Source organism: Rattus norvegicus, chromosome 1, assembly GCF_036323735.1.
Source record: "Rattus norvegicus strain BN/NHsdMcwi chromosome 1, GRCr8, whole genome shotgun sequence".
Taxonomy (NCBI): Eukaryota; Metazoa; Chordata; class Mammalia; order Rodentia; family Muridae; genus Rattus; species Rattus norvegicus.
In genome coordinates, this window is record NC_086019.1 from 81,548,880 (window position 1) to 81,563,291 (window position 14,412).

At 38.6% G+C, this 14,412-nt stretch overlaps 1 protein-coding gene across 2 annotated transcripts in view; it reads right to left on the minus strand.

Moving 5' to 3' along the window:
* Positions 1-14,412, minus strand: part of Vom1r47 (vomeronasal 1 receptor 47) — a 129,920-nt gene that overhangs the window by 79,187 nt on the left and 36,321 nt on the right. Inside the window, exons 1-2 of one of the 2 annotated variants that reach the window (XM_063270367.1) lie at positions 10,961-13,568; positions 6,691-6,946 (exon numbers count right to left, since the gene is read on the minus strand). The gene's annotated coding sequence lies outside the window, so the exon portion shown is untranslated. Of the gene's footprint in view, positions 1-6,690; positions 6,947-10,960; positions 13,569-14,412 lie in introns of those variants that run through there. The other variant, XM_063270359.1, reaches the window with a different exon arrangement.

Genomic DNA, 14,412 nt, shown 5'->3' on the forward strand with positions numbered 1-14,412 from the left:
CAAACTGAGGGCTGAAATCAACCACATAGAAACAAAAAGAACTATACAAGAAATCAACAAAACCAGAAGCTGGCACTTTGGGAAAATCAACAAGATAGATAAACCCTTAACCAGACTAACCAGAAGGTACAAAGAGAGTATCCAAATTAACAAAATCATAAATGAAAAGGGAGACATAAAAAGAGATTTGAGCAAATTTTAAAAAATCATCAGATCCTACTACAAAAGCTTCTATTCAACAAAACTGGAAAGTCTGGATGAAATGGACACTTTTCAAGACAGATGCCAGGTACCAAAGTTAAATCACGATCAGAAATCATCTAAAAAGTCCAATAACTCCTAAAGAAATAGAAGCAGTTATTAAAAGTCTCCCAACCAAAAACAGACCAGGTTAGCAAAAAATTCTATCAGATCTCCAGAGAAAACTTAATATCAATACTATCCAAACTATTCCACAGAATAGAAACAGAAGGAACACTACCCAATTCCTTCCTTGAAGGCCACAATTACACTTATGCCTAAACAACACAAGACCCAAAAAAGAAAGAAAATTTCAGACTAAATTCCCTTATGAATATCAGCGAAGGTATACTCAATAAAATTCTTGCAGACCAAATCCAAGAACACATCAAAACAATCATCCATCATGATCAAGTAGGCTTCATCTAAGAGATGCAGGAATGGTTCAATGTACAGAAATCCATCTATGTAATCCACTATGTAAACAAACACAAAAGACACAGCAATACACAGCAAACCAGTAGCTAACATCAAACTAAATTGAGAGAAATTTGAAGTAATCCAACTAAAATCAGGGACTAGACCAGGCTGCCCACTCTCTTCCTACTTATACACTATTGTACTTGAAGTACTATCCAGACCAAACAGACAACAAAAGTATGTTAAATGGATACAAATTAGAAAGGAAGAAGTCAAAATATCACTATTTGCAGATGATAAGATATTATACTTAAGTGACCCTAAAAGTTACACCAGAGAGCTACTAAGCCAGATAAAAACTTCAGCAGTGGCTGGGTATAAAATTAACTCAAACAAATCTGTAGCTTTCCTCTACTCAAGGACCTAGGCTGAGAATGGAAGGGAAATTACACCTTCACAATAGTCACAAATAACATGAAATACCTTGGTGTGACTCTAACCAAGCAAGTGAGAGAGCTATATGACAATAACATCAAGTCTCTGAAAAAATAATTGAAGAAGATCCCAGAAGATGGAAAGAAGATGCTCATGGATTGGCAGGATTAATATATGAAAACTGGTCATCTTGCCAAAAGCAATCTACAGAGTCAATGCAATCCCCATCAAAATTCCAGCTCAATTCTTACAGAGTCAGAAAAAGCAATTTACAAATTATTTGGAATAACAAAAATCCCAAGAGAGCAAAAAGTATCCTCAACAATAAAATAACTTTTGGGAGAATCATCATCCCTGACCTCAAGCTATATTACAGAGCAATTGGGGTGAAACCTGTACAATATTGGTACAGAGACAGACAGGTAGATCAGTGGATTAGAATTGAAGACCCAGAAATGACCTACACACCTATCATGACTTGATCTTTGACAAAGTTACTAAAACCATCCAGTGGAACAAGAAACATTTTCAACAAATGGTGCTCATTCAACTGGAGGCCAGTGTGTAAAAGAATGCAAACTGATGCATTCTTATCTCCCTGTGCAAAGCTGAAGTCCAAGTGGACCAAGGACCTCCACATAAAACCAGATACACTCAAACTAATAGAAGAAAAAGTAAGGAGGAACCTTGAACACATGGGCACTGGGAAAAATTTCCTGAATACCAATGGCTTATGCTCTAAGATCAAAAATTGACAAATGGGACCTCATAAAACTACAAAGCTTCTGAAAGGCAAAGGCCACTGTCATTAGCACAAAACGGCAACCAACAGATTGGGAAAAGGTCTTTCCCAATCCTACATCCGATATAGGGCTAAATATGCAATATATACAAAGAACTCAAGAAGTTAGACTCCAGAGAATCAAATAACCCTATTAAAAATGGGGTATAGAGCTAAACCAAGAATTCTCAGCTGAAGAATATCAAATGGCTAAGAAGCACCTACAGAAATGTTCAACCTCTTTTGTCATCAGGGAAATGCAAATCAAAACAACACTGAGATTCCACCTCACACCGGTCAGAATGGCTAAGATGGAAAACTCAGATGACAGCAGATGCTGGTGAGGATGTGGGGAAAGAGGAACACTCCTCCATTGTTGGTGGGATTGCAAGCTGGTACAGCCACTCTAGAAATCAGTCTGGAGGTTCCTCAGAAAATTGGACATTGTATTGCCTGAGGACCAAGCTATACAACTCCAGGGCATATACCCAAAAGATGCTCCAACGTGTAACAAGAGCATATGTTCCACTATGTTCATAGCAGCCTTTCTTATAATAGCCAAAAGTTGTAAAGTACCCAGATGTCCTTCAACAGAGGAACGGATACAAAATATGTGGTACATCTACACAATGGAGTACTACTCAGCTATCAAAAACAATGACTGTATGAAATTCTTAGGCAAATGTGGTTGGAACTCGAAAATATCATTTTGAGTAAGGTAACCCAATCACAAAAAAAAAAAACAAAACAAAACCCCAAGTAAATAAAAAACAAAAACTAACATGCTGTGCACTCACTTATATTAGCCCAAAAGCTTAGATTACCCAATATGCAAGCCATTAACTATATGAAAGTCAAGAAGAAGGACAACCAAAGTGTGGATGCTTCAGTTCTTCTTAAATAAAGAACAAAAGTATTCATAGGAGGAGATATGGAGACAAAGTTGGGAGCAGAGACTGAAGGAATAGCCGTTCAGAGTCTGCCCCACCTGGAAATCCAGCCCATATACATACAGCTACCAAGCCCAGACAATATTGCTGATGCCAAGAAGTGCATGCTGACAGGAGCCTGATATAGCTGTGTCCTGAGCAGCTCTGCCAGAGCATGACAAATACAGAGAAGAATGCTCGAAATCAACTTTTGAATGAGAATGAGTTTTCCCCATTGGAGAAGTTAGACAAAGGATTGAAGGAGCTTGCAACCTTCAAGCTTGCAACCCCATATGAACAACAATACCAACCAACCAGAGCTCTCAGTAACTAAACCACTACACAAAGAGTACAAATGGACAGAGACACAGCTCCAGCTGTATATGTAGCAGAGGGTTGTCCTGTTGGGCACCAGTGGGAGGAGAAGCCCTTGGTCCTCCCAGGGTTGGATTCCCAATGTCGGGGAATGCCATGATGGGGAGGTGGGAAGAGTTGGGTGGTTGGGTGGGGGAACACCCTCATACAAGAAGGTGGAGGAGGAATAGAGGCTGTATGGATGGGAAACCAAGGAAGGAAATAACATAAGAAATGTAAATTAAAAAATATCCAGTTTAAAAAAATTCCCTTCAGGCTTGTTTATAGCCCAATCTTAGGGAGTCATTTTGTCCATAAGAGAAATAACTCTAGCTTTTGTCAAGTTGACATAAAGCTAGACAGGACACCTGTACATACACAAACATTAAAATACACTTATACTATATACATGTGCTTTTGAAGAAAACAATCCATGAGCATACAGTATGTACTTAGTTGTAAACAGCTGTCATAACTGCTAATTTGTCAGACATTTATATTTGCTGTTTCATTCTGAGGTTTGAAAAAGTTATTTATATACACAACTTAATGTTCACTCAATATGATGAGAGAGACTTGGAAACTTTGTCTGAAACACCAGCCAACAGTTGTGTCTTCTAAATATGACATATGGCCTGGCTCCACTATGAAGAGCATGCCACTCCACAGCACGATCTGAAGCAGGGAAACCAAATCCTTGGATCCTAAAGTGGTTACACAGGGTAGAATTGAAAACTCTCAGAAGAAATCTATATCTGATTCCTGTCAGGATGCCCTTCCTAGGTTCAGAGGATAGCCTTGTTGGGCACCAGTGGAAGGGGAAGCCCTTGGTCCTGCCAAGGTTGTACCCCAAGTGCAGGGAAATGTGGGGGAGGGGAATGGTAAGGGGGGATACTTGGGGGGCACCCTTATCGGGGAGAAGTAGATAGGGGGCTTATGGATAGAAAACAGGGAAAGGGAATAACATTTGAATTGTAAATAAAAATATATCCAATTAAAAAAACAGTATAACCAAATTAAAAAAATTTTTGAAAACTCTCAGATAAACACCTCCAAGGTTCTAACACACTCTCTTGAACCTTCCTAATAGTTTCAACATGGAAGGACATTAAATTAATGAGAAACAAACAACACATTTTTATTTTAATCTGAAAATTAGCTTTGTTAAAACTAAGTATTGCTGAACATTCTGTTCCAAGTGACAGAGATATGGGCCCAGAAGCATTTGTTATCACCATAAGACACAGCATTTCAGCTCCTTCAACACCTGTTACCTATGCTCTCATGGGGCCCAAGGCTGGTAGGGAGGGTGTCATATTAGCAGCCTACACACAAGACTGTCAAGTCAAACACAACCAGAAGGTCTAAATTTAGTCCTCCTAGCCTTGGCATTGTTCCTTTCAGTCACGATATTTCTCATGTACCATAATGAAGTACTTTGTTCCAACCTTGGTGGGTAGTTCACAAAGGCTCATCAAGGACAAGTTGAGACTAATTCAGAACTGGCCACACATCAAAGAGGGTCAGCAGCCCCCTCACAACCTTTGGGAAATTGATTGAAGTTCTAAGAGTGAACATTTTGGTGTGTCTCTCTTTCCATGTGGCATCCTCTCCCCTTTTTGACTTTCTTTTCTGTATCCCCTATTGGCTGCTCAGCAACAGATGTCTTATTCCATCAAGCTAGGGGCTCGAAATTCACTCCCTTACTTTACTCTATTTAAAAATGCTCATTTTTTTCTATACATCTCATATAGCCTGGAAAAACTATGCAGTTAGGTGCTAGAAACAGTTGTCCCATTTGTAAGCAGCATGACAGATGGTTTCTTACAGTGATCTGGCTCATTAGGGAAGGCAGAAGATGTTTTTTATAGAATTGTGGACATGAGGAAGCTAAAGTTCAGTGAGAACCTATGCTTTTGTAAAAGTTATTCAAGTGAACCCTGTCAAGGTTAAGACTATGTGCTGGTTAAGTTTTGTCAGTTTGACATAGGCTGTCATCATCTACAAAGAAGGAACCTTAACTGAGAAATCATCTCCACCAGATTTGGCCCATGGGAAAGTCTGTGAGGACATAAAAAATAAAGAATTACATAAAACATATAATTCTGTATGTAGGATGTAAAGCCTAAGGTCTTTTAATAAACTTAAGTTGTGGGAGAAAAGAAACATAAAACACTATTATAGCCTTAAAATCAGAGCTACCAAGGAGAAGTACTGACTTAATGATGAATCATACTTTCATATGGGATAGAGAATGGGGCATTACATGTGGCACTTAGGTGCCTCTGCATAGAAAGAAACAGCCTCCAGAAGCAAGTAGACTCCACATAGAAGAAAGCAGACTCTACTAGCAGTATACAGCTCATATTATACATGACTATCTATTTAGAGTCTTATTTAAAGAACTAGATACAGAACCAACATGGTCTACCCATCTACTTCTTCACTCTCTTTCCAGTGTCTTGATAGGAAAAAATACTCAACTGTAGTACACCATGGACACATAAATGTGTGTCCTGTGGTGAATGGTTAAGTTGATCCTGTGATTGTGATCAGACTCTGGGTGCCCAAATGATAAATTTATTATTCACTGGCCTCTTTATGAATAGACCATCGGTTGTTTGCATAACTAGTTTGTGTCCCTGACCACATTTACCTGAAGTATTGAGCACTACTTTCACATTACTTAGCCTTCATATTACCTTGGGGTTAAAAAAGAATGAATTACAGGAACACATTCACAAAATTAGACATTATTGGAAGGAATATTTCCCCCTGAGTCCTTGGGGTGCTCAGTGTATTCCAGTAAGAAACATAAAGGTTCGAGGTTAAGCAAGGTCCCAGACACTGATAGAGATGACATGTACATTGGAGACTAGTCAATAGTGGTTTAGTGACTGAATCCAAAGAACCAACTAATTAAAAAAAAACATTCAACCATGCATGCAAAACATTCATACCCTGCAAAGAGAGCCAAAATACTGCAAAGAGATTTCAAGAGGTATATTTTTTTGGTTTTCTGTGAAGCAATGTGTGAAACAGTAAAACACATGGCACTAATCTAAAATAGGCAAGCTTCTGGTGGCAGCTGGACTGCATGCTGCATAGGTACATACTTAGCAGTTTTAAGGTTGCAGCAGAGTAACCTGGCACACATAAGGGCTTCCTCTACAGTTATTTAAGCCATTTTAAAGGGACAACTCCTTCATGCCTATTTAGAGCCAGGTTAACAGTGAAAGTGAACTGACAGTGAATTGATTGACATGAAGAAAGAAGCCTAGTACCTCCATATGTAAGACTTTCTTTTCTTCAACATGCTATATCTGATTCCACAAGTCCGCTTCCTTCCCTTGTACCTTACTGTAGAATTAATTATTGGATGGCAGTTTGCCTTTTGGTATCTTCCTATGGATAATATTGTATTGCACAGCTTCTACCATGATTACCACATCCTATTGACTTGCTTCTACTTAGAATGCATCTCAAAAGCCTGCAGCTAGTGAGATGGATCAAAGTTTAACAGCCCCTCACCCCCATCTGAGGATCCAAATTCCATCTGAACGACCTATAAGGTGAAAGCCGAGGGAGAGAGGTCTTCCCCCAACTGCATGGCAGAACCTTGATTTGGAATAATCTCTGTGTTGTCCAATTTAAGGTCAGTTGCTGGTGATTCAGGCTTTCAGGACTCTCTGAGCTGTGAAGTCATTCTGGTGAGTATCATCACAAAGATACTCACAGTATCTTTGGTCTTGTAACTTGAGAATATCTTTCAACAAGAAGCTACAAACTGAAAAGGGAAGACACATATAATTAAAGTCACATATAATAAAAGTTTTACTAAGACATATTCAGAGATGGTTGCATCTTGCCTGACAGTTGTTTAACTACACCAGCAAAAATAATCAAGCAAACAAAACAGGGGAAAGCTTTTCCCAATGATTGAATCACAGATGAAATCCAAACACTGATTTAGATCTGCAAGCATTATAAATCCTGTAGTGAATGGGGACAGGACCACACTAAGGGAATATCAAGACTGGAATATATAGCTCATGACTTCTGATCCTGGATTCTCACATATGGTCTTAACATATGGTTGTTAAAGTTTTCTGATTTCCAGAGGGTTTTGAATCCAACTACTATAATGAACAAGTTTAATGACTTAGAGGGGAAGATCTACCCAAAGTACATCATAGAAAAGACAAAAGCTAGATCAGGCTCATCTTGACAGCATAGAGAGGTGTGTATTTCATTTTGGGAAATTATGATGTTTGATAAATCTGAGGACTTTAGTCTGGGGATAAATTAATATGCTCTTGCCAAAAATGAGTAGATAGTTTTTCCTTTTCTTTCCTTTAAAGTAGTAACAGTATTTCTGTGTTTCTATAACCAAAAAGTGAACAGTTTTATTATATTGGTTATTTGCTGAATTTTTTGAATGTTATGGTGTATGATAATTTCAAGCTCATAGAAAAATTACAAAAGTCAATGAAAAGCTTTCCCATGATACTTTACCCAAAAACCTATACTAGATAAAACTGTTTTCTGGGTGTTGGGACAATTCAGAGGCAGAAAGCTTGCTTAACATGTGCAAAAGCTCTGAGGTGGAACTAACACAGGCAGAATCAAATCCCTTCCCACTACCTTTTCCTATAAGAAACAGTATATGCAATTGGAATTCTGCCCAAATATAATCAGTTGGTTGTGAATTCAATTAAATGCTGGACAGTTTGGGAAAAAAATGGAAAATCCCTTTGGAATTTTCTCAAAGAATTCAAAAGAAGAACAAAATAGGAATGGAATTGGTAGTGAGACCAATGAAACACTGGAAACTGCAAATTTCTCAGAGTTCCTGGGCTTTAAGAACTGAAAACTCTAATGAAAATGAAGCCAAACTTATGGGACACAAGGAAAGCAGTGCTAATAGGAAAACTCATACATACACTAACAGCCTGACAGCACATCTGAAAGCTCTAGAACAAAAACAAGCAAATACATCCAAAAGGAGAAGACAGTAGGATATAATCAAATTCAGGACTGAAATCAAACAAGTAGAAACCAAAAGAACTATACAAAGAATCAATAAAACCAGGAGTTGGTTCTTTCAGAAAATCAACAAGATGGATAAACCCTTAGCCAGACTAACCAGAGGGCACATAGACAGTATCCAAATTAACAAAATCAGAAATGAAAAGGGAGACATAACAACAGAATCCAAGGAAATTAAAAAAATCATCATATTATACTACAAAAGCCTGTACTAAACAAAACTGGAAAATCTGTATGAAATGGACAATTTTCTAGACAGATACGAACTAACAAAGTTAAATCAGGATCAGATAAACCATTTAAACAGTCCCAAAACACCTGAAGAAATAGAAGCAGTCATTAACTGTCTCCCAAACAAAAGAAGTTCAGGACCAGATGGATTTATGTGAAGCCATAGTTACACTGATATCAAAACCACATGAAGATGCCACAAAGAAAGAGAACTACAGACCAATCTCCCTTAAAAACATCAATACAAAAATACTCAATAAAATTAATGCAAACTGAGTATAAGAACACATGAAAAGTATCATCCATCATGATCAAGTAGGCTTCATCACTGGGATACACAGATGGTTCGATATAAGAAAATCCTTCAATGTAATCTATTGTGTAAACAAACTCCAAGGGAAAAAAAAACATGATCATTTCATTAGATGCTGAGAAAGCATTTGACAAAATTCAACACCCCTACAGGTTAAAAGTCTTGGAAAGATCAGTAATTCAAGGCCCATACATAATCATAGTAAAAGCAATATAAAGGAAACCAGTAGCCAACATTAAACTAAATGGAGAGAAACTTGAAGAAATCCCACTGAAATCAGAGACTAGACTAGAGCTGCCCACTCTCTCCCTACCTATTCAATATAGTACTTGAAATCCTAGTCAGAGCAGACAACAAAAGGGGGTCAAAGGGATACAAATCTGAGAGAGAGAAGTCAGAACATCACTATTTGCAGATGATATGATAGTATACTTATGTGACCCCAAAATTTACACCAGGGACCTACTTCAGCAAAGTGGCTGGATATAAAATTAACTCAAAATAACCAGTATCATTCCTCTACTCAAAGGACAAACAGGCTGAGAAGGAAATTAGGGAAATGATACCCTTCACAATAGTCACTAACAATATAAAATACCTTGGTGTGACTCTAACCAAGCAAGTGATAGATTTTTATTACAAGAATTTCAAGTCTCTGAAGAACAGTATCAAAGAAGATCTCAGAAGATGGAAAGATCTCCCATGCTCATGGATTGCAGGATTAATATTGTAAAAATTGCCATTTTATCCAAAAGCAATCTACAGATTCAATGCAGTCCACATCAAAATTCCCACTCAATTCTTCATACAGTTGGAAAGAGCAATTTGCAAATTCATTTGGAATAACAAAAAACCCACAATAGTGAAAACTATCATCAACAATAAAAGGTCTTCTGGAGGAATCTTGATCCCTGACCTCAAGCTGTATTACAGAACAATTTTGATAACAATGGAAGGCTATTTGTACAGAGACAGACAGGTAGATAAATTGAATAGAATTGAAGACCCAGAAATAAACCCACACACCTACAGTCACTCCATCTTTAACAAAGGATTCAAAACCATCCAGTGGAAATAAGACAGCATTTTCAACCAATGGTGCTGGTTCAACTGGAAGTCAGCATGTAGAAGAATGCAAACTGATTCATTCTTACCACCTTATACAAAGCTCAAATCCAAGTGGAACAAGAACCTCCACATAAAACCTGGTACACTAAAACTAATAGAAGAAAAAGGGGGGGAAGAGCCTGAAAAACATAAGCACAGGGGAAAATTTCCTAAACAGAAAACCAGTGACTTATGTTATAAGATCAAGAATTGGCAAATGGGGGGGGGGGGTTGGGGATTTAGCTCAGTGGTAGAGCCCTTGCCTAGAAAGCACAAGGCCCTGGGTTCAGTCCCCAGCTCAAAAAAAAAAAAAAGAATTGGCAAATGGGACCTCATAAAACTGCAAACCTTCTGTAAGGCAAAGGACACTGTCAATAGGACAAAACAGCAACCAACAGATTGAGGAAAGATCTTTACTAATCCTACATCTGATGGAGGACTAATATCCAATATATACAATGACTTCAAGATGTTAGACTCCAAAGAATCAAATAACTCTATTAAAAATAATTGGGGACAGAGCTAAACAAAGAATTCTCAACTGAAGAATATCGAATGGCTGAGAAGCACCTAGAAAAATGTTTGATATCCTTACTCATAAGGGAAATGCAAGTCAAAACAAGCCTGAGATTCCACCTCACACCAGTCAGAATGTCTAAAATGAAAAATTCAGGTTATAGCAGATGCTGGTGAGGATGTACAGAAAGAGGAACTATCTTCCATTTTTGGTGGGATTGCAAATTGGTACAATCAATCTGGAAATCATTCTGGAGGTTCCTCAAAAAATTGGACATAGTACTACCTGAGGACCCAGCTATACCATTCCTGGGTATATATCCAAAAGATGCTCCAAAATATAACAAGGACACATGCTCCACTGTGTTCATAGTAGCCTTATTTATAATAGCCAGAATCTGGAAAGAACCCAAATGCCCTTCAACAGAGGAATGGATACAGAAAATGTGGTACATCTACACAATGGAGATTAAATCAGCTATTAAAAACAGTAATTTTATGAAATCTATAGGTAAATGAATAGAACTAGAAAATATCATCCTGAGTGAGGTAACCCAATCACAAAAGAACATACATTATACGTACTCATTGATAAGTGAATTTTAGCCCAAAGTGTGAAATACAGAAGACACATGAAGCTCAAGAATTTGGAAGACCAAAGGGTGGATGCTTCATTCCTTTTTAGCCAAGAGAACAAAATATTCACAGGAGGAAATACGGAGACAAAGTTTGGAGCAGAGACTGAAGGAAAGGTCATCCAGAGATGGCCCCACACAGGGATTCATCTCTTATACTGTCACCAAACCCAGACAAATATCATGGATGCAAAGAAGTGCATGCTGACAGGAGTCTGATATAGCTGTCTCCTGAGAGGCTGTGCCAGAGTCTGACAAATACAAAGGTAGGTGCTCACAGCCAACCATTGACCTGAGAATGGAGTCCCTAATGGAAGAATTAGAGAAAGGCCTAAAGGAGCTGAAGGGGTTTTCAACCCCATAGAAAGAACAGTATCAACCAACCAGATCCCCCAGTGTTTCCAGAGACTAAACCACCAACCAAAAACATATAGTGGGACCCATGGCTCCAGTCACATACATAGCAGAGGATACCATACAGGGAATCAATGAAAGGAGAGACCCTTAGCCCTGTGAAGGCTCAATGCCCCAGTGTTAAAGCCAGAACAGGGAGATGGGAGGAGGTGGGTAGGAGGTGGGGAAATACTCTCATAGAGGCAGGGGGAGGGGCTAAATGATAAGGGGACTACAGAAGGAAAATTGGAAATGTAAGTAAAAAAAAAAAAGACCCTGCCCACAGCCCCCTGCTCCCAAACCCCATGGGAGAGAAAGCTCATTGCCCAGACATGTGGGCAATCCTGAGACTGTAGGGCAGGAGAGACCGCCACTTCTGCCCACACTTGCCCACATCCCTGGCCCAAGAGGAAACTGTATAGGGCCTCTGGGATAAGGAAGATAGGGGTAGTTAAGCTGCAGGAGCCCTGAGGTCCAGACTGCGCCCAGATCTGAATGAACCAGGTCAAACAGCTCCCTGTACCCAAATCCCATGGGAGGGAGAGCTAGACCTTCAGAGGGGAAGACACGCCTGAGAAACCAGAGGAGACTACTCTCTGCCAACATTTCTAACTCTAGTGGAAAAAACCTAGCGCCATCCGGGTGCACTGTGCACAGGGACCCAGAAAGAGGGCCAGGCCCTTCTGGTTGCTGCCCTCATGGACAGCTGAAACCGAGCACCGAGGAGAGACATTAGGCCTAAGACCAGATGTAAGACCAACTTTTCTACTCCAACTTTTCTACTGCCTGGTGAACTCAGGACACAAGCCCACAAGAACAGCTGAAAGCCAGAGGACAGGAACAACTACACACCAGAAAGCAGAAGACTCTATTCCCATAACTGGCTGAAAGAAAACAGGAAAACAGGTCTATAGCACTCTTAACACACAGGCCTTTAGGACAGGAAAGCCATTGACAGAAATAGGTAAGACCAGACACAACCTGAGGGCAAGAGGCAACTGCAGGAAACCAAGCAACAGAAACCAAGACTACATGGCATCATCAGAGCCCAATTCTCCCACCAAAGCAAACACTGAATATCCAAACACACCAGAAAATCACATTTGGTCATAAGGATGAAGGACTTTAAGAAGGACATAAAAAAAATCCCATACAGATATGCAGGAAAACACAAATAAACAAGCAGAAGCCTACAGAGAGGAAATACAAAAATCCCTGAAAGAATTAAAGGAAAACACAATCAAACAGGTAAAGGAATTGAAAATGGAAATGGTAACAATAAAGAAAACACAAAGGGAGTCAACCCTGGATATAGAAAACCAAAGGAAGAGACAATGAGTTGTAGATACAAGCATCAACAACAGAATACAAGAGATAGAAGAGAGAATCTCAGGAGCAGAAGATTCCATAGACATCATAGACAAAACTGTCAAAGATAATGTATGACTGAAAAAGCTACTGGCACAAAACATACAGGAACACAATAAGAAGATCAAACATAAGGATAATAGGTATAGTAGAGAGTAAAGACTCCCTACTCAAAGGAACAGTAAATATCTTCAACAAAGTCATAGAAGCAAACTTCATTAACCTAAAGAAAGAGATGCCAAGAAGCCTACAGAACTCCAAATAGATTGGACCAGAAAAGAAACTCTCCCCGTAACATAATAGTAACAACACCAAATGCACAAAACAAAGAAAGAATATTAAAAGCAGCAAGGGAAAAAGGTCAAGTAACATATAAAGGCAGACCTATCAGAATTACACAAGATTTCTCACCAGAGACTATGAAAGTAAGAAGATCCTGGGCAGATGTCATACAAAACCTAAAAGACCACAAATGCCAGTCAAGGTTACTGTATCCAGCAAAACTCTCAATTAACATAGATGGAGAAATCAAGATATTCCATGACAAAACCAAATTTACACAATATCTTTCTACAAATTCAGCCCTACAAAGGATAATAAATGGTAAAGCCCGACACAAGGAGGCAAGCTACACCCTAGAAAAAGCAAGAAACTAATCATTTTGCAACAAAACAAAGAGAAGACAAGCACACAAACATAATCTCACCTCAAAATATGAAGATAACAGGAAACAACAAACACTATTCCTTAATATCTCTCAAAATCAATGGACTCAATTCCCAAATAAAAGAAACAGATTAAGAAACTGGATTCATAATGAGCACCCAACATTTTATGGCCTATAAGAAACATACCTCAGAGACAATGACAGATACCACATAAGAGAAAAAGGCTGGAAAACAACTCTCCAAGCAAATGACCTGAAGAAGCAAGCTAGAGTAACCATTCTAATATCGAATAAAATAGATTTTCAACCAAAAGTCATCAAAAAGGATAAGGAAGGACAGTTCATATTCATCAAAGGAAAAATCCACCAAGATGAACTCTCAATCCTAGATATCTATGCTCCAAATACAAAACCACCGACATACATAAAAGAAACCTTACTAAGGCTCAAAGCACACATTGCACCTCACACAATAATAGTAGGAGATTTCAACACCCCAATCTCATGAAAGAACAGATCATGGAAACAGAAATTAAACAGAGACATACACAGACTAATAGAAGTTATGAACCAAATGGACTTAACAGATGTTTATAGAACATTCTATCATAAAACAGAAGGATATACCTTCTTCTCAACACCTCATGGTACTTTCTCCAAAACTAACCATAAAACAGGCCTCAAGAGAAACAGAAAGATAGAAATAATCCCATGCATCCTATCAGAACACCATGGGCTAAAGCTGGTCTTCAATAACAATAAGGAAAGAATGCCCACATAAACATGTAAGTTGAACAATGCTCTATTCATGATAACCTGGTCAGGGAAGAAATAAAAAATGAAATTAAAAACGTCTTAGAATTTAATGGAAATGAAGATGCAACATACCCAAACTTATGGGACACAATGAAAGCTATGCTAAGAGGAAAACTCATAGCTCTGAGTGCCTGCAGAAAGAAACAGGACAGAGCACA